Source organism: Staurois parvus, unplaced genomic scaffold (assembly GCF_062004578.1).
Source record: "Staurois parvus isolate SC_StPar_1 unplaced genomic scaffold, SC_StPar_1.0 ptg001058l, whole genome shotgun sequence".
In the NCBI taxonomy this organism is placed as follows: Eukaryota; Metazoa; Chordata; class Amphibia; order Anura; family Ranidae; genus Staurois; species Staurois parvus.
In genome coordinates this window covers 782,295-803,620 of record NW_028318854.1, presented here as the reverse complement: position 1 = coordinate 803,620, position 21,326 = coordinate 782,295, and the positions used below count along the sequence as shown (strand labels likewise).

The following is a 21,326-nucleotide window of genomic DNA, read 5'->3' as shown; positions in this document are numbered from 1 at the left end:
GCCTACATCAAAACTGATCTGGTCCGCTTAAAAAACAAAACAAAAAAAAAAACACAGAATGGGATCTGCCCCCCTTTTTCGAGACAGATCGGGACAGAAGAGTCTGTTTACATCCAACCAACCATAGAGCAGGGTAGGCTCTGTCTATGTCTGCTCTGCATAAAGTGAGCAAACATGGAGATATCCATCTGCTCTGCTCTGATCAGCAGGGGATCGCATACAGATCCCCTGCTGATTTCAACAGAATCCACCCCATGTAAAAGGAACCTATAGATCCCATTGATAGACAGCCGACAGGGTCACTAACAGCCAGGGGCGGACTGACCATTTGGAAACTCGGGCACTGCTCGAGGGCCCGGGATCAGTAGGAGGCCCCATGATATGCCCCTGGTACCTTTTTCATAGGCTTTTTTGAGTTTGGCCAAGGACACAGGGGCCCCATGATCCCCTATTGCCTGGGGGCCCCATGAGTTGTCAGTCCGCCCCTGCTAACAGCTCAAATTTTTCTTCATGCATGGTCAGCCTTAGGCAGCCCCATAGAGGAGTCATTTTTGTTCATCGAAACAGCAAGTTGAACAAAAAAAAAAAAACTAACCCAACCCCTTCCCGCTTGCCATTGTATTCTGACAGTGGGGAAACTTCCCTTCCGCCCAACATGCAGCACTGGATGCATGTAATGACAAAGGGTGCTGGAGAGTCTATTGATGTTTCCTGCTAGGGGATCTATTGCTGTTGGGGGAAATCTATTTTTATCTAAAATTATTGCTGGCTGCTGGAGGGTGTAGAGATCTGTTGTTGCTGCCCGGAGTCTATTGTTGCTGGGGTGATCTATTGTTGCCAGGGGGATCTATTGTTGCTGGCTGCAGGGGATCTATTGTACTGTTTTTCTTGTTATAATTAACAAAATCCAAATTACTTAGCACAACAATATGATACTTGGTTGTGTACTCTCTAAAGTGGGCAGTACAGGGAGGTAGGCAGGGGTGGAATCAAGGGATGGTGCTCGGAGTTGGGTAGCGGTGGAATCAAGGGATGGTGCTCGGAGGTGGGTAGGGGTGGAATCAAGGGATAGTGGTCGAAGGTGGGTAGGGGTGGAACCAAAGGATGGTGCTCTGAGGTGGGTAGGGGTGGAATCAAGGGATGGTGCTCAAAGGTGGGTAGGGGTGGAACCAAGGGATGGTGGTCGGAAGTGGGTAGGGGTGGAACCAAGGGATGGTGCTCGGAGATGGGTAGGGGTGGAACCAAGGGATGATGCTTGGAGGTGGGTAGGGGTGGAACCAAGGGATGGTGGTCGGAAGTGGGTAGGGGTGGAATCATGGGAGGGTGCTCGTAGGTGGGTAGGGGTGGAACCAAGGGATGGTGGTCGGAAGTGGGTAGGGGTGGAATCAAGGGATGGTGCTCGGAGATGGGTAGGGGTGGAAACAATGGATGGTGCTCGGAGGTGGGTAGGGGTGGAACCAAAGGATGGTGCTCTGAGGTGGGTAGGGATGGAATCAAGGGATGGTGGTCGAAGGTGGGTAGGGGTGGAACCAAGAGATGGTGCTCAGAGGTGGGTAGGAGTAGAATCAAGAGATGGTGTTTGTAGGTGGGTAGGGGTGGAACCAAGGGATGGTGGTCGGAAGTGGGTAGGGGTGGAACCAAAGGATGGTGGTCGAAGGTGGGTAGGGGTGGAACCAAAGGATGGTGCTCTGAGGTGGGTAGGGGTGGAATCAAGGGATGGTGCTCGGAGCTGGGTAGGGGTGGAATCAAGAGATGGTGGTCAAAGGTGGGTTGGGGTGGAACCAAGGGATGGTGCTCAGAGGTGGGTAGGGGTGGAATCAAGGGATGGTGCTCAAAGGTAGGTAGGGGTGGAACCAAGGGATGGTGGTCGGAAGTGGGTAGGGGTGGAATCAAGGGATGGTGCTCGGAGATGGGTAGGGGTGGAACCAAGGGATGGTGGTCGGAAGTGGGTATGGGTGGAATCAAGGGATGGTGCTCGGAGGTGGGTAGGGGTGGAATCAAGGGATGGTGCTTGGAGATAGGTAGGGGTGGAACCAAGGGATGGTGGTCGGAAGTGGGTAGGGGTGGAATCAAGGGATGGTGCTCGGAGATGGGTAGGGGTGGAACCAAGGGATGGTGGTCGGAAGTGGGTATGGGTGGAATCAAGGGATGGTGCTCGGAGGTGGGTAGGGGTGGAATCAAGGGATGGTGCTTGGAGATAGGTAGGGGTGGAACCAATGGATGGTGGTCGGAAGTGGGTAGGGGTGGAATCAAGGGATGGTGCTCGGAGATGGGTAGGGGTGGAACCAATGGATGGTGCTCGGAGGTGGGTAGGGGTGGAACCAAAGGATGGTGCTCTGAGGTGGGTAGGATTGAATTAAGGGATGGTACTCGGAGCTGGGTAGGGGTGGAATCAAGGGATGGTGGTCGAAGGTGGGTAGGGGTGGAACCAAGGGATGGTGCTCAGAGGTGGGTAGGGGTGGAATCAAGAGATGGTGTTTAGAGGTGGGTAGGGGTGGAACCAAGGGGTGGTGGTCGGAAGTGGGTAGGGGTAGAACCAAAGGATGGTGGTCGAAGGTGGAACCAAAGGATGGTGCTCTGAGGTGGGTAGGGGTGGAATCAAGGGATGGTGCTCGGAGCTGGGTAGGGGTGGAATCAAGTGGTCGAAGGTGGGTAGGGATGGAACCAAGGGATGATGCTCAGAGGTGGGTAGGGGTGGAATCAAGGGATGGTGCTCGGAAGTGGCTAAGGGTGGAATCAAGTGATGGTGCTCGGAGGTGGTTAGAGGGTGGAGAACAAGGGTGACACAGAAAAGGGGGTTGATCCTGCACCAATTCTCTGAGAAAAAAAGTCCTGGGGCTAGTTGTCAGAATGCAAGTTTCTTTCACAGTTTACTGTCCTTGTGCTACCATTGACTTGCTAAATCTTTTTGCCAACACACAAGATGTGTTTTGATGTGCTGCCATTAAATTCTGTGGGTCTCACAATTCATTAAGTAGATATGATGACGTATAAATACAAAAATGTTATGAATATAATTACAGACAATGGTATATTACCACATGTGGGTGGTTAAAGTCATAAAATTTCAGGTTGTAAACTCTGAGTCCTATCAGTTCAAAATTCGAGGACTGTAGTTCTTACCATATGATGGTATGAAAAAATTGTAAAGATAAATGAATGAATTGCGCACTCACCAGAAGTGCGTTATCAAAACGCATTTGAGATCATAATTGTCTCATCAGGTCAGTCAGGATAATCACTTCCAGGCGTAGTCAGGTTTCCACGCTTGTGTCTTTGAGGACCCCTCCACTGGTATCACGATCTCAGGGCACCTCTAAACTGGTCTCTGCGAGTGATGAGACTCGCAGGCAACCAAAGAATAATGCCACATAGCGTGATACTGCATTCAATGGGGTAATTTTGTTCCAACAAAGATAAAATTCGTACAAGCAAAGGATAAACCAAGAAACTGACCATGTGTATAAAGATGGCCGCCAACGGTGGTGGGGACGTCAGGATGCTGTAGCCCCTTACCCTGACATGTTTCGTGCGAAGACACAAGCGTGGGAACCTGACTACACCTGGAAGTGATTATCCTGACTGACCCGATGAGACGATTATGATCTCAAATGCGTTTTGATAACGCACTTCTGGTGAGTGCGCAATTCATTCATTTATCGCTACAATTTTTTCATACCATCATATGGTAAGAACTACAGTCCTCGAATTTTTAACTGATAGGACTCAGAGTTTACAACCTGAAATTCTATGACTTTAACCACCCACATGTGGTAATATACCATTGTCTGTAATTATATTCATAACATTTTTGTATTTATATGATTACTTTTCTATACACAGCGCTGCACTATTTTCTGTATGCTATTTATTCCAAGGGTTCTGTGGTACCTTTAAGTGTCCAAGCTGCTGTCATTTTATATTAGCGCTCGCATATACCTACTGCTAGATATGATGATGTGTCAATGTGCATTTTCCTTGTGCATTATCATGCATTTTAATGTGTAATGATGCGCATTTCCAATGCATCTTTGAATTTAGATAAGATAGGGCTATCAGCCACTGAACAAGGCTTGTTACTACTTGTTGCCAACATACAGTATAATACACATTTCCATGCGCTGCCATTGACTTCTATAGGCCACCCAACGCACTACAATGCAAAAAACTTGACGTGTATTTTTCTCTTACGGCACTGCACAACTGGGAACAGACTCCATTTCTATTATGGGGCAGTTGGACACAGGCATTGTATTGCGCTGTAAAGGTGTGTTAAACGCATCAGTATAAAATAGGCCGACATGCTAAATCTAAAGCTGGTCATACACTTAGATTTTTGTAGGAAAAATTGTACAAAAATTCCCTGTACTTGACAGGGAATGACTTGACAAGAGCCATTCGAAAGTACTTCAAAGTTTTGTTAGCTTTTAACATTTGATTTTGAAACAAATGGCCTTTCCCAAAATAAAATATTACCGCTGAAATTCGTTTGTGCCAGAAAAGGTTTTCCATCCTGCTCCTTCAAATTTTATCATCCCTGCTGTTGAAAACAACTGTTGATCTGACCCCGCAAATGATTATAAAAACAAATGAATGTTCTTCATATGAAAACATTCAAAAGAAATTCTACAAGCGTATGGCTAGCTTATTTGAGATGTTAGTAAATATTTAATAAAAGATATAATAAATAAATGATAGGTTTAAAATTAATCTAAAAGTGAAAATCCCAAATGTTGGGTTGTCCCCAGAAAAGTAATAAGAGGGGAAACCTTCCACTGGGGACACTAGTTCTGGTGATGTGGGGGTCCCCAAGGGATTCCCTTAATTTACAGGGATTTCCTGTTTGGCTATGGGACAGGAAGTGAAGGGAAATCTCCACAATGGGACACAGATGGCAGAAAAAATTATCTGACATGGGTTATACTCTGCCTTGCTCTATCCAAAATGAGAAAAAAAAAGGTTTTCCTATAGTTCTACTTTAAGCTGGCCATAGATGGATTGAAATTCGGCCAGTTAAGTAAGGATTTCGATCTAGCTGTACGGCTGTTCCCGCTAAAGTGAAACCAATCTAACGATCAGCTTCTCTCGAACGGAAATGTTGGAATATTATAATTTGATCAATGCTGCAGCCAATCGGCTGCAGCACAGATCAGTGTATTCTGACAGTGGAGGAGTCCCTGCTGTCAGAATACAGTAGTACAGAGGGGACGATTCTTTCATCCACCTCGGATGAATGGATGGGGAATCTGTTTGTTTGTTTTTGTTTTTTTTTTTTATCCATCTATAGCCAACTTTACACAATGCTTAAAGCGGAGTTCCAGTCTCCAGAAGAAATCTTTTTTAAAACTTGACCCAGGATTGCCTTTTCGAGAACATTAACAAATGGATAAAGTTATAGCCTTCTAATTCATTTTAAATATACCTTGATCTCGGAAGCAGGCAGGTGCCATGATGGCTTTGGGCATCTGAAGCCCACAAGGCTTTTTTTTCCTGGAATTGGCGCTGCTGGTTATCCCACCATGCACCACTCGATCTCACGCCTGCGCAGTACTGACACTGCTCGGCGCTACTTGTATAGAACAGGTTGCCATAACAATGGCAGGGATGGCGGAAGTTCCTGCCCCCTTATGGCAACCCGTCTATCAAATCACACCAGGGGGAATGCAAGTGAGGTCTGGAAATGGAGCAAGCCCCGCAACAATAATTAGAACAGCACAGATCTTACACTTCCTTCCCACACTGGACTCTGGTAAAATGGCGCCAAACTCCGCCTATTCTCATCACTTCCGGTTTCTAAGTAATGCGATATTCAGTCACTAGGAACCCAGGACTCCTGGGATACAGGAAAAGACATCCCAGGAGACGTTGCGACTCGCCTTAACACGTCATCGCCTAGGCGGCCAGGACTGGAAGTGCAGTCCTCAAATATGATTTTTAGGTATTTACATTAAGAAAAAAAAAAATTGTATCCAAATTGTGCTGGACAGCATACGAACCATATAATCAGAGGAACTTTAAAAAATGGGTGGAACCAGGGGTGGACTGACAACTCATGGGGGCCCCGGGAAATAGGGGATCTTGGGGCCCCTCTGTCCTTGCCCAAACTCAAAAAAGCCTATGAAAAAGGTACCAGGGGCATCTCATGGGGCCCCCTACTGACCCCAGGCCCTTGGGCAGTGCCCAAGTTTCCAAATGGTCAGTCCGCCCCTGGGTGGAACTCTGCTTTAAGCCTGTCAGAGACGGTTCGAATCTCGGCCGGTTCCTGCCGAAACCGCCGAGATTCGAACCATGTATGGGCACCCAAGCTGATTGATCGATCAATGTGGGTACAACCAGTCTGCTAGATTTTACATGCGATTCTTGCTAGCAGCTGTTACAGCAATAATAGCATCAATCCCTCTTGGCAGGGATGGCTTCCCTTGCCAGGAAAACACAATGACTCGTGGGAGGGATTCCTCTCATCACTGACTGTGTTGATGGGGGAATCGAGCAAATGTCTTGGTTGCAGCCCTATACAATGTTCATGAAGCTTATATTGTGTGTTGGATAAACACAGCCCAGCGGGAATTCCTATCACTGATTGATATGGAAGCACAAAGCCATGGTAAATATTTGCTTTGCAGGTCAGCTGCTGTAGACGGGAGATGAGAGTTGCAGGATGTACACAAAGATCCATTATAATACCTACATCACTGCTCTGGGTAAACCAGCAACTCTTCCTGTACTGTAATTAGCAGCTAAAAGGCAGATTACCATAGAGATCGAGTACATACAAATAAACACCATGTGATATTGTACAGCCACTCCGTTTACAGTAGATATAATTAGCTGCACATTGGAAAGACTTTGGACACAGCAAAAGACCATCATAATCAACACTGGAGGACCACATTGGCGCTGTGTGATGTCATAATCCCTGTATCTCACCTACTGCACATTTTCATCAAGTATGGTATACATGCTGGATCTGATCTACAAAAAGGTGAATTGCTTTAAACACCCAATCACATGAAGACAACATTAAGGGTTCATGTACACTGCAGCTGATAAACTCACATTCAGGAGCTTTTCTGCATTTTTTTCAGCAGCCCCTGAACTCACCCTAATGTTGTCCTATGTGTCCATGTACAGATCTTCGTTTACAGTTGTTTACAGGCATTTGAGTTTACAGTCATTTTTTTTAATGCAAAACGCTTGTAAATACGACAAAGTGATTTTTTTTTAACTCTTCCAATTCCGATGCTGCCAGAGCCTTTTTTTCTTCATGAAGGTACTCAAATGGACAAAACACTGAACACAGGATGTTCCTATCAAGCTTGTTACACATTGTAATGACCAAGTCACACCTCAGACCTCTCCCACCCTTGGAAACAAAAGATATGTTAATGTGCATTCACACCTCAAATTCCTCATGAAGACCCTCTGCCAGGTGACCTTAATGACTCCCTCCACCAGACACCTTTCCCACCCTTGGAAACAAAAGAAATGTTAATAAGCAACTCACACCTAAGCTAATCTCAACACATACTGCGGTCTATACTCTCTGGATTTCTCTGAAACAGTCTGAAATAGTTAACAATTTACTACTTTTCAGTGCATTCTGGGCATTTGGGAGGTTCTTCTGTGCTTATCTTTAAAAAACGCTTCTAAATGCAAACGCACATAAACGCGCATTAACGCAATATGCAAACGCAGCTAGACACGTTTTTTAACCTACGTTTTCCAGCAGTCAGTTTTCATCGTTCAGAAGTGTTCCGTGTACTTGGGTCCTAAGGGTTTGTTCAGACAGGCACCGACACCCATCCCTCCCATTGAAATTGTGCCCGAATCCACCCCAGTCTGCATGCAGGTAGCCTACAGAGGTAAATGCAGATGTTCCATGTACACAGAAGCATGTCAAATGTTGTGTGTTCAGATCTGTGCACCTGATCCTGCCCGCGTGTCACATTTTGAGATGCAGCTGTGCCCATGGAGCTCCTGTGCCTGCACTCACCTCTATAGGCTGCCTGCGCACAGCCTGGGGTGGATACAGACGCAATAATAATGGGATCTTGTATGATGGGTGTCAGCGTCCAACTGAAATATATCAAACTGGATGAATGTGGTGAACACAGGCTCCCCTCACCACACATTAGTCATTTAGGCCAAAACAAAGGATCAACACCCCACAAACAATAAAAATCCCACATTTTAAAGTGGATCATTTGTTAAAATCCATAATGAGCATACATTAGCTGGTATGCTCTAAAAATCAGAAAAGCTCTCCACACCACACATTACAATCTCCTTTAGATATAAGAGGAGCCTGCATGATTGGATAGATTAAGTAGAATCTTAACTTGACATAGTTTTGGTAAACTGACAGTTGATTGTACCATGTGTGGTGCGCCTAAGGCCTTGTTTACACTTGAGGTTTGGGGGAAGGGGGTGGTAAAAAAACAACGGTTAAGCCATGAATTTAGATTGTACGCCCCTTGAGGGTTAGGGACTGATGTGAATGTACAATATATATGTGAAGCGCTGCGTAAATTTACGGCGCTATATAAGTACCTGTAATAAATAAATTAATTAATTTACCAGTCCCCCCAACCACTTCCCATTTAAAGAATCACTCCACCTTTATTGGGAAAAAACATTCCCTTCTGGGTGATTCATGTACTTTGCAAAAGATTTAAGAAACTTTATAGCAGATTCCTACCTTTTGTTATTCTAAAGAAATAGTGGTTGTCTGTGTCCATGTGCAAAGTGAATGTGAGTGATTTTAATTATCAATCATCTGCTGCACTTGCAGGGTTTTAATGAGGAAAGTAGCAGGGTCTGCATCCCTTTAGCCCTGATTCACCCCTGGCACATCTTCAAAGCCAACTATCAGTGCGATTTTATGTGCAGCTTTCTGGCATCTGTGCGACTTCATTTAACAGATGTCAATGCAATTTACAAAGAAGTTGCACAGACATAGTGCAGGAACCTTTTTCAAAAATGGTTATATTGCCGCAGATAGGGTGACTTTAACTGTCAAATGGCAAGACAAGTCACAGTGGTGCGAAGCAGGACTTAGGGTTCATTCACACCAGGTGTGCTGGGACTGTGCTGTCCAGCCTTCCCAACAAGACAAGGAAAAAGGTCCTGTCCTGTATGAGGCCAGTTCACACCCCCGCATAGAGTACAGGTGAAACTCGAAAAATTAGAATATCGTGCAAAAGTTCATTTATTTCAGTAATGCAGCTTAAAAGGTGAAACTAATATATGAGATAGACTCATTACATGCAAAGCAAGATAGTTCAAGTTGTAATTTGTCATAATTGTGATGATTATGGCTTACAGCTCATGAAAATCCCAAATCCACAATCTCAGAAAATCAGAATATTACATGCAATCAATAAAACAAGGATTGTACATAGAACAATATCGGACCTCTGAAAAGTATAAGCATGCATATGTACTCAGTACTTGGTTTGGGCCCCTTTTGCAGCAATTACTGCCTCAATGCGGCGTGGCATGGAAGCTATCAGCCTGTGGCACTGCTGAGGTGTTATGGAAGATCAGGATGCTTCAATAGCGGCCTTCAGCTCTTCTGCATTGTTCGGTCTCATGTCTCTCATCTTTCTCTTGGCAATGTCCCATAGATTCTTTATGGGGTTCAGGTCAGGCAAGTTTGCTGGCCAATCAAGCACAGTAATCCCACGGTCATTGAACCAGGTTTTGGTGCTTTTGGCAGTGTGGGCAGGTGCCAAGTCCCGCTGGAAAATGAAGTCAGCATCCCCATAAAGCTCCTCTGCGGAAGGAAGCATGAAGTGCTCCAAAATCTCCTGGTAGACAGCTGCGTTGACCCTGGACTTAATGAAGCACAGTGGACCAACACCAGCAGATGACATGGCTCCCCAAATCAACACAGACTGTGGAAACTTCACACTGGACTTCAAGCATCTTGCAGTGTGTGCCTCTCCATTCTTCCTCCATACTATGGGTCCTTGGTTTCCAAATGAGATGCAAAAGTTGCTCTCGTCAGAAAAGAAGACTTTGGACCACTGAGCAACAGACCAGGTCTGTTTTTCTTTAGCCCAGGTAAGATGCTTCTGACGTTGTCTGTTGTTCAGGAGCGGCTTGACAAGAGGAATACAACATTTGAAACCCATGTCCAGGATCCATCTGTGTGTGGTGGTTCTTGATGCACTGACTCCAGTCTCAGTCCAATCCTTGTGAAAGTCCCCAACACTTTTGAATGGCCTTTTCCTGACAATCCTCTCCAGGTTGCGGTCATCCCTGCTGCTTGTGCACCTTTTTTCTTCCACACTTTTCCCTTCCACATAACTTTATATTAATGTGCTTTGATACAGCACTTTGGGAACATCCAACTTCTTTTGCAATTACCTTTTGAGGCTTTCCCTCCTTATGGAGGGTGTCAATGATGGTTTTCTGCTCAACTGTCAGGTCAGCAGTCTTTCCCATGATTGTGATTCCTACTGAACCAGACTGAGAGACCATTTAAAGGCTCAGGAACCCTTTGTAGGTGTTATGGCTTAATTAGCTGATTAGAGTGGGACACTTTGAGCCTAGAATATTGCACCTTTTCACAATATTCTAATTTTCTGAGATTGTGGATTCGGGGTTTTCATGAGCTGTAAGCCATAATCATCACAATTATGACAAATCACGGCTTGATGAGGACCTATTGAAATCACTGGAAGTAGAAATTACGCAGGAGGAAATAAAAATAGCAATAAAAAATACTAAGGTGGGGAAAAGTCCTGTCCCAGACGGATATACTGCGAGGTATTAAAAAAAATATAGTGAATTGTTAATACCGAAACTGAAAGATTATATGAATGCCCTGGGTGGAGAAATGGAGATTAGACAGGAATCCCTACAGGCCCATGTAACACTTATACATAAGGAAGGGAAGGACGCTACTCAATGTTCCAGTTATAGACCAATTGCACTTCTTAATATAGACACGAAGTTATACGCAAAGGTTCTAGCAAATAGAATGAAAGATTTAATGCCAGAATGGATCCATGGAGATCAAGTGGGTTTTGTATCGGGGAGAGAGGGTAGAGATAATGGAATCAGAACTATGTTATTGATCCAGAAATCTAGGAAGGGGAAAACCCCGGTAGTGGTGCTTTCGATCGATGCTGAAAAGGCTTTCGATAGAGTAAACTGGAATTTTATGATGGATACCCTAGAGATCATGGGAGTAGGTGGTAAGATGAGGGAGTGGATAGGAAAGCTATACAGAGCGCCCTCTGCGGTCATCTTGATTAATGGTGAAAAATCTGAGCCCATAGAAATGTCAAACGGGACAAGACAGGGGTGTCCATTGTCCCCACTGCTATATGTGTTATCAATGGAACCTTTACTGGAAACAATTAGGAAGAACGTAGACATAAAGGGAATACAGATAGGGGAAACTGAACATAAAGTGGCAGCCTTTGCGGACGACCTGTTGTTTTATGTGGGAAATCCTAGGATAACACTCCCGAACTTAAAAAGTTTACAGGAGTATGGGAAATTATCAAATTTAAAAATCAACCCAACAAAAACTGAGATCTTAAATGTAAATCTTCCGAATAGTGAGAAAGAAAAGATACAAAAAGAATTCCCTTTTATATGGAGAGATAGAGAGATAAAATATTTAGGGGTTAAACTTACTGCTTCATATACAAAATTGTATAAATTAAACTATATTGCTCTTCTAAATGAAATCAAGGAGGAATTGAAGAAACTGGGAGGAGGAAACCCCTCTTGGTAAGGACGCATAAATCTGATAAAAATGATAATTGTACCCAAAATCTTGTATAAATTGCAGATGATCCCAATTAGACTCCCAGAGGCCTTTTTTAAAGAAATTAAAAAGATAATTACAAGATTTATATGGAAAAATAAAAAACCTAGAATATCTTATAACCTGATGAGTAGTAGTAAAGAGAGAGGGGGATTGGGAGTGCCAGATTTCAGGAGATACTATAATGCTGTAGTACTAACAAGAATCTATGATTGGACACACAATGCAGAGGGGAAAAGGTGGGTTAAGATAGAGGATGAGTTGAGTGGAGTGGACTTGAGTAGAAGCATATGGGCACCTGCACAATATAGAGGTTTAAAAGACACTACAAGTGTATATACACTGAATGTTTTAAAGGTTTGGGATAATTTACATAAAGGTATGAAATGGGATTATAACTCACAGTTAATGTCACTAAGGAATATGGAGTATTTCCCACCAGGTATAGAGGGGAGGATGGGAAAATGGATTAAAAAGGAAGATATTCAACTGAGAGATATAATGGACGGACAGAAATTGAAAACACTGAAGGATTTAAAGAAAGATGGAGGGGAACTTTTTATTAAGATTGATGAGTGGACATATCACCAATTAAAACACTTTGTAGAAAGCCTTCCAAAACCAATGAGAGGGAGAAAGGAGTGGAATTTATTTGAGAGGTTGTTGGAATCACAGGGAGAAGGGAAACGGGGCACGGCAAAAATTTAGAAGATTCTCACTGAGTTAGTCACAGAAGTAAAACCAATGTATATAGAAAAATGGGAAAAAGATTTGGGGATAGAGATAGATGAGGATAAACAGAGGAAAATATATAGACTTACACATGAAAATATTAGTATGAGAGAGGTGGAGGTAAATTACAAATGTTTGGTAAGATGGCACATCACACCGAGTGTTGAACACAAAATAGATGTAGAAAGAACACAAGAGTGTTGGCAAGGGTGTGGACAGCTTGGTACGTGGTTTCATATATGGTGGGAGTGTCCAAAGATTCAAAGTTACTGGGAGACAATAGTCAACTTAATAAGGAAAATTTCAGGGATAAAGATAGGACTAGATCCAGAAGCGTGCCTATTACATAGTACAGAGATACCAATGAATAAATATAAAGATTTGGGTATATGGTACTATGTAAATGCAGCAAAGGGTTTGATACCTAAATTCTGGCATAGTCCAGAGGTGCCGAGAGAAAAGGACTGGGTAGAGAGAGTAAATCAGATCAGTAGGATGGAGAAACTGTATTATATCCAAGAAGACAAGATGGAGGTTTACAATGGGAGATGGAGGAAATGGGAAGATTTTGTATATCAAACGAATATATGTGAAGCAATGGGAAGTGATAAGTGAAGATTCTTTTTGAGTCTATAGAGAAAGATGCAAGAGAGCAATGCAGAGTGGGAGGGTGGGGGGATGTGGTAGGGAGTAGGGGTGGAGGGAAGGGAAATAAAAAGGGGGAAATAGAAGGGGATAAGAATTTTATATGATATATGAGATTGTTGAAGAAATGTATTGCTATGCTCCTTTGTATTTTCTTTTTTCTCTTTTTATATGTATCTATAAATATGAAAAATTAATAAATATTTGAATTAAAAAAAAAAAAAAAAAAAAAAATCACGGCTTGAACTATCTTGCTTTGCATGTAATGAGTCTATCTCATGTATTAGTTTCACCTTTTAAGCTGCATTACTGAAATAAATGAACTTTTGCACAATATTCTAATTTTTGGAGTTTCACCTGTACTTTTTTCCAGTGCAGCATGGCGCGGCGCAATCCACTGCATGACACTGCACTGACAAAGACAGAACCTAATCAAATGGCATTTGTGACTTTTCCATAATGTTCTAACAAAAAGAAAAAAAAAAGTAAACCGTGCAATGCACGAAAATGGCACTGTTTACTCCCAGCACCCACCAGCAGCTGTGTGATCAACACGGCTGCTGCTGTAAATGAGCCCCTATAACATCACAATCCCAAAACAAATCATTCCAATGCAGGTAAAGAGGAACTGATTGGTTCATAAAACTACAAGGCTCAGATCTCATTCCAAAACTCTTATGAAGACTCTCCATCCAAATGCTAGGCAGAAATACTTCTCTGCATTGTATTGTTTCACATGCTTGGGGAACGTGCATTCGCTTGTCAGCAGCTGACTAGCGTAAATCATCAGAAAAAAGTACGTGTTCAACCCATTCATGCCCTTGGAGTTATTATTAAAGCACTGACCAACAGTCGTCTTCACATGCTTGCTGTCCCATATTTCCATGACTATGTTTCAGATTCTGATTTAAAGATTCCCACACTAAGGCCCCTTTCTTGCGACCTCCGGATTCCTGCGGAGGCCGCAAGATTCTTGCTGTTGGAAAGCACCAGGTTATATGATCAGCAGTGGCCGCTTGGTCCAGTTAAACTAATGGCAGGCTGACTGCGTCCAGGCTTGGCCTTCTGTCTCGAACCGCAGCTAACCGCACTTTGCGCTGCTACGTGCGATCAGCAGCAGCCATTGTCGGCCCGCCATTAGTTTAACTGGGCTGAGTGGCTGCTGCTGATCACATAACCCAGTCATTCCAGCAGAAAAAATCCCCAGATTCTTGCCACAGGCCGCTACAAACCAGCCATATGAAAGGGGCCTAATGGGAGTATCTGTATCAAGGAAGGTGTTTATTATCTCTGTTCAATTACAGTTGAAATAAAGTAAATTAGCCACAATGATAGTGACACACAAAGTGTACATTCTTGTTTTTAGGGAAAAATTCATACAAAAACCGAAAGTTTTTTTCGCAACCCCCTTGAGGAGATATTCCTCACTTCCTGTGCCAGTGACAACTGTTACTACCCTCACAGTTCTTCAACAGGAAATGAGGGCAAATCTAACAAAAAAAAATGAAATAACTACTCGACATACAACTACCGTATATAAAATGTTGGCTGGAGGTCCATTTCAATCACTCTTAGTAGATTGATAAACTTGCCTTGAGAGACAGGGGAGATGGGAAGTGCAATCACTGTGAAGTACAAAGTAGGAAATAGAGCCTGTATATGTAATGAATAAATATGGCGACCTGTCACGTGTCCCAAAAGACTGGACAGGGAGGAGAACTTCCACTTCCGATCGCCTTGGCGGTTGGAGCGCAAGTGGGAACCTGTCAAAATCTAGTACATGTCCCCCCCCCTCAACTCCCTAAAGGTGCCAATTCTCAGGGAGTGGGGGACAAGTCCTTTTGGGTGGAGCTCCACTTTAACCTTGCTCAATACAGGGTATACGTATAAGCAGGTACCATAACCCATGAGCTTGCAGTGACCAAGCATAGCAGTAATACTGTATATAACATCACATTACGAGCAAGAGAGCATTTGAATGTCTAGGTGGGTAGCTTGAGCCATGAGCTTGCAGTGACCATGTATAGCAGTAATACTGTATATAACCTCATATTATGAGCAAGAGAACATTTGAATGTCTAGATGGGTAGCATGACCCATGAGCTTGCAGTGACCATGCGTAGGAGCATGTTATATTATGACATACCACCAGTAAGAAGGCATTTGAATGTGTCTAGCTGGGCAGCACTACCCATGGGCTTGCAGTTACCATTGCAGCAGTCATTTTATAACACTATGCCACCAGCAAGAGAGGGCATATGAATGTCTAGGTGGGTAGCATGACTTTTGAGCTTGCAGTGACCATGCGTAGCAGTAATACTGTATATAACATCATATTACAAGCAAGAGAACATTTGAATGTCTAGATGGGTAGTTTGACCCATGAGCTTGCAGTGACCAAGCATAGCAGTAATACTGTATACAGTACAACATCATATTACGAGCAAGAGAGAATTTGAATGTCTAGGTGGGCAGCATGACCCATGAGCTTGCAGTGACCATGCATAGCAGTAATACTGTATATAACATCATATTACGAGCAAGAGAACATTTGAATGTCTAGGTGGGTAGCATGACCCATGAGCTTGCAGTGACCATGCGTAGGACCATGTTATATTATGATATTTTACCACCAGTAAGAAGGCATTTGAATGTGTCTAGCTGGGCAGCACTACCCATGGGCTTGCAGTTACCATTGCAGCAGTCATTTTATAACACTATGCCACCAGCAAGAGAGGGCATATGAATGTCTAGGTGGGTGGCATGACCCAGGGGTTTGCAGTGACTCTCCATAGCAGTCAGTAATTCTATAACACTATACCATCAGCAAATGAACAATCAGGTAGCATGAGCCATGGACGTGCGTTTACCATGCATAGCAGTAATGATAAAACACTATACAACCAGCAGTAGGGCACCTGAATACATCTACAGTAGGTGGGTAGCATGATCCAGGGTTTTGCAGTGACCATTAATAGCAGTCAGTAATGACACAACACTGCATAGTTCAAACATTTTACCACCATCAGGAGGGCATTTGAATATATCTAGGTGAGTAGCATGATACATAAGCTTGCAGTGACCATGCATAGCAGTCATTTCATATCACCACACCACCAGTGAGTGGACATATGGATGCTCTGCAGGTCTCCAGAAGGGTCCAAATGGCACTTCTGCTACCCCAGTTCCTATACCAACAACAGACCATATTTTCCAAATTTCCATGCACCTGCACAGCCCTGTTAGCTATTCATAATTCAAATGAAGCACTCATCAAACACAAATCATTTTCACAGATTCCATTAAGAGATCTGGAAAGATTAGAGGTCCCGAGGACTGGTTTGGGAATAGAGGTAAGATCTTCCTATTGATATATAATCACTGCCTCTCTGTATCTTGGATCTGCTGTATACAATCAGTGTACTTTCAGATCTCAGCAGTGATGTATAAAGGAACGTGTCTATATTACACTGAGCGGAGGTGCACTATCCCTCTGATAGGTGTAACAGCAGGTTGGCAGCCCTACCTTATAGCCCAGAGTCCTGTGGGGAATCCTCAGCATTAGATGCTTCCAGAGAATCGTTTCACTGACAATACTGGGGCAGCCTCCACCACAGGGAGGGACAGGTGAGGGCACACCTACAGAGGAGGCACACACTCAGGTTACCTGTCCCCAGGTAAGAGGAGAATCCAGTCTCTCACACGCATCTAGACCGCCGCTCATACAAACACAGAACTTAACCCCTGCAGGTGTGCCCTGGGCTGGTACAGACTGGTGTATCCGAGCCCACTCGCAGTTCTGGGTTTAATGTGCGGTCAATATACAATCTCTGACAGTGTTGTGTTTTGATTTCTTTTTTTAATACTTTTACATGTTTTTTGGTTCTACAGTTGGAGGATTTTTATTGTATCTGCATCCTTATGGAAACCAAGTTTACTGGAGTTTGCACTGTAGCAACAAAACACTGCATTCTGGTAACTGTATTGGGTTAATGCCCGCAGTAATAATATTCAACATATGAATTCCTTTTCTATCACGTTTTTATTTTTATTTTCTCCATCTTTACATGCAGGCGATAGAAAATTGACAGTTACTGGGTTTGTAACAAATTCTTAAACAAGAACTCCGGGATAGGCAAAAAAAAAAAAAAAATCACCCAATAGTACACCCCCCTACACAAAACTGTTAATAAAATTTTGAAAATCTTTACCATTTAGGAGAAAAGTCTTATTGAATTGTAAGCTCCATGGAGCAGGACCTTCCTATCCCTCTTGTATTGAACTGTATTGTTGCTGTATTGTCTCCCTTTATATTGTAAAGTGCTGAGCAAACTGTTGGCACCATATAAATCCTGTACAATAATAATAATGACCTCATCTCTGTAATTCAAAAGATAACAGCATCTGTTCTGCCAAGTAGGAGGTGTAACAGTAGAGATTACATCATATCCTCTCCTCGCTCTCTGCAGTAAAGGGAACTACAGTTCCCATCAACCCAAGATAATTGCAGTGAATGTGGGCGGGTACACTAGGCCTGTACATGTTGAATATGCCTGAAAATCTTGGTGCACCCACCACTGCAAGAGTGGCTGAATTACATCACTGCTTCCTGGAAAAAGAACTACAGAAGGGAAGTGCCAAGACCAGTGGCTGGGGGAAAAGGAGGCATAGTAGCCAACAGTCTTACCAAGAGGAAACCAAAGAGAATTAACTTCTTACCGTCACCCTGTAGCACTTTTACTGCTACAGGGTGGCTGCTCTGCACAAAATCACGTAAATATACGTCACTTTGTATTTTTGGGTAGGCGGCGTGTGCTGCCCTACCCGTGCTCTCATTGGCTCCTGAACCTGTCTATCACCGGGTCCAGAGAGATGAAAAGCAGCATGTCCCATAATAAAACAACACACAGTAAAAGTAATCCCTAACACACTTAACCCCTTGATTGCCCCAGATGTTAGCCCCTTCCTGCCCAGTGTCATTAGTAGTGACAGTGCTTTTTATTATCACTGTATTTGTTTTACTAGAGATGTCAGTGGCAGTTAGTTTCCACCCAGTGTCAGTTAGTGTCAGAATGTGCGCTGCAATAGCGCAGGCCCGCTACAAGTCACTGAGTACTAATATTAAATAAAGAAAAAAAAAAAGTATATTAATAAAAAATTCCATTATAAATACCGCCATTTGTAGACGCTTTCATGCAAACCAATCAATATACACTTATTGGGATTATTTTTTTGGGTGGGGGGAGGGATGTTTTATAGAAAAATGTAAAAAATATTTTTTTTTCCAAAATTGTTGGTAATTTTGTTTATAGCGCAAAAAATAAAAACTGCAGAGGTGATCAAATATCACCAAAAGAAAGCTATATTTGTGGGTAAAAATGACAAATTTAATTTATGTACAGTGTTGCATGACTGTGCAATTGTCAGTTATAGTAACACAACGCCATTTCACAAAAAATGACCTGGTCATGAAGGGGGGTAAATGTTCCAGGGGGCAAATGGTTAAGTTTGATTTGAAAATGAATAGGCTATTTCAGAGCAACTACTTCGTGAATCAGAAGATGGAGGACATATTCAGTGAAGGTAGGAAATCCGCAACAAGAACACGTAAAGAAGTTTTTCCTGGAGTTCTGCTTTAAAGCAGGCATAAAGGGATCAATACTGACCTTTTCTCCAACAGTCCCCATCCCTCGCAGGTGCCAGCATCTTCTTCTGTGTGCCAGTCTTCGATCGCCTCCATTGACCAGTGCAGGATGATGTGCATGCGTGCGCAGGAGCAAGACATTTTTTTTGCCAAACTGAAGCTTCAGTCAACAGCGCCCCAGTTTTCCTCCCCTCCGATTTCAGCTGTGATGACCAGTCCTCTGTAGCTACTCTTCTTACCAATCTCTCACCAACCTTCTTGCCTCACATACAATACCACCAGGGGCGGACTGACCATTTGGAAACTCGGCACTGCCTGAGGGCCCTGGGTCAGTAGGGGGCCCCATGAGATGCCCCTGGTACCTTTTTCGTAGCCTTTTTTGAGTTTGGGCAAGGACACAGGGCCCCATGATCTCCTATTACCCGGGGGCCCCATGATTTGTCAGTCCACCCCTGAATACCAGTCACTTCAGGTCCTACACAATGGGCATAATAATATAGCAGTGTCTACAATGGCTGCAGCAAGACTGTGGAGTGAGGAATTTATTCTGATCTATTAAATCATCCTCTAGTAAAGCAAGCATGATATTCTGCATCAGCTGCATACAGCTGATGGGGCTTTATTTATTATAGGTACTTCTATAGCGCTGTCAATTTACGCAACACTTTATATATATATTGTATATTTACATCAGTCCCTGCCCTCATGGAGCTTATAATTTAAGGTCCCAAACTCATATTCATACTAGATCCAACTTAGAAAGGAGCCAATAACCTACCAGCATGCAGGCACAGGGAGAACATGCAAACACCAGGCAGGTAGTGTCATGGTTGGGATTTGAACCAATGATCCTAGTACTGCTAGGTGGAAGTGCTAACCACTTAGCCAATGTGCTGCCCAGTTTATCTATTTTATTTATGCCCAAACAGGCCTTAAAGCACATTCCTAGTTAAAAAAAAAACACCTTTTTTCTTCCCATCCCATCTGCACTCATCCACTGGATGTTTGCTTTTTTTTTTCGTTCTTAAAGCCCTTAACCACCTTCCGCCCGCCATATAGTCCTATGACGGGCGCAAGGTGGTTCTCTTGTTCTGGGAGGACGTCATACGACGTCCTCCCATTCTCACCGCCCATGCGCGGCGATCGGCGGTGCGCTGTGTCCCTCGGACACAACGGATTACAGATCTACGGAAAGAGCCGAAGATGTCGGCTCGGTCATGTGATCAGCTGTGTCCAATCACAGCTGATCACATGTAAACAGGGAAATGCCGGTTATTGGCATTTCTCTCCTCACGAGCTGTCAGGCTGACAGCTCTAGAGAAGAGCCGGTAATCGGCATTCCGCGGTGGGGACATGTACACTGATCATCAGGGCACTGATGATCAGTGTGCCCTGATGATCATTGTGGCCCCAGAAGTGCCACCTGTCAGTGTCCATCAGTGCCAGCTGCCAGTGCTGAACAGTGCCACATCAATCCCACCTATCAGTGCCTACCAGTTCACATCAATCCCACAAACAGTAAAATCAGTCTGTAGATGCAGTAAAGCATGCTTGTTATACTCACTGTGGAACCTAAGGAGTTAATCCTCTGCATTGTGTAAAAAGGCTGTTGATCCTGTCTTCTCTGCCCCTCCTCTAGTTGAAATGACCACCTGATACAGACTGAATCCGTAGTCGCATGCACATGCTCAGTTTGGTGTGTTTTGCCAGTTTTTTTTTTCTTTGAAGAGTGCATGTGATCAGCACAAGGCCAATCAGCAAAGTCCAAACAAAGGGTCAGGGGGTTTCACATCCTCCTAGAGCAGAAAGAAAACTCCTCCTACAAGCTTTAACCAGTGCTCTGCTGGACACTGATAGAAGTCACAAGACTGCTCTAACTGCTGATGAGAAAAGGTATTTAGCAGTTTATATGTACTAAAATAATGTCATTTCCATGTTGTGTGTACCTCGGGAGACCAGATGTAGTGAATGCAGGGTCCTGGGAGACCAGATGTAGTGAATGCAGGGTCCTGGGAGACCAGATGTAGTGAATGCAGGGTCCTGGGAGACCAGATGTAGTGAATGCAGGGTCCTGGGTTTAGTGACACTTTAATATAAAAAAAATAAGGGTGTTTGTTCTTCCTAGAGTAATGTTTAAGTTCACATGGTGGACCACAATTCCAAAATCTGCAGTGATTCTCAGCATGCTTTCCTCTAATGCAGCCAACTTAGACCAGCAAAACTGGTTCAGGTTAATGTCTTATAACAATTATTCATCACTATTGGAACCATATACAATAACTTTCTGGGTTCATCTTTTGAAATCTGGCTGGAACCATCACATCCAAAGTATTGCTACTTCTAAGTTTCTTTTTGGATTTATTCAGCTCAATTTTGATCTTAAAAATGCCTTGCTGTGTTTCAAGGGGGGCCCCATATGTTTGATATGTATTTGGTTGCATTTTATATCCATCATTATTGCGTTTTATGCTTTCAACTCAGTTTGAATACACTCAGTGTGATCTGAACTTTGGCCATGAA

The 21,326-nt window shown here is 43.5% G+C and overlaps 1 protein-coding gene across 1 annotated transcript in view; it reads right to left on the bottom strand.

Annotated features, from left to right (window-relative positions):
- Positions 1-16,737, bottom strand: part of LOC149440700 (uncharacterized) — a 129,578-nt gene extending 112,841 nt beyond the window's left edge. Inside the window, exon 1 of the mRNA XM_089658201.1 lies at positions 16,689-16,737. The gene's annotated coding sequence lies outside the window, so the exon portion shown is untranslated. The remainder of the gene's footprint in view (positions 1-16,688) is intronic.
- Between the last annotated feature and the right edge of the window lie 4,589 nt (positions 16,738-21,326).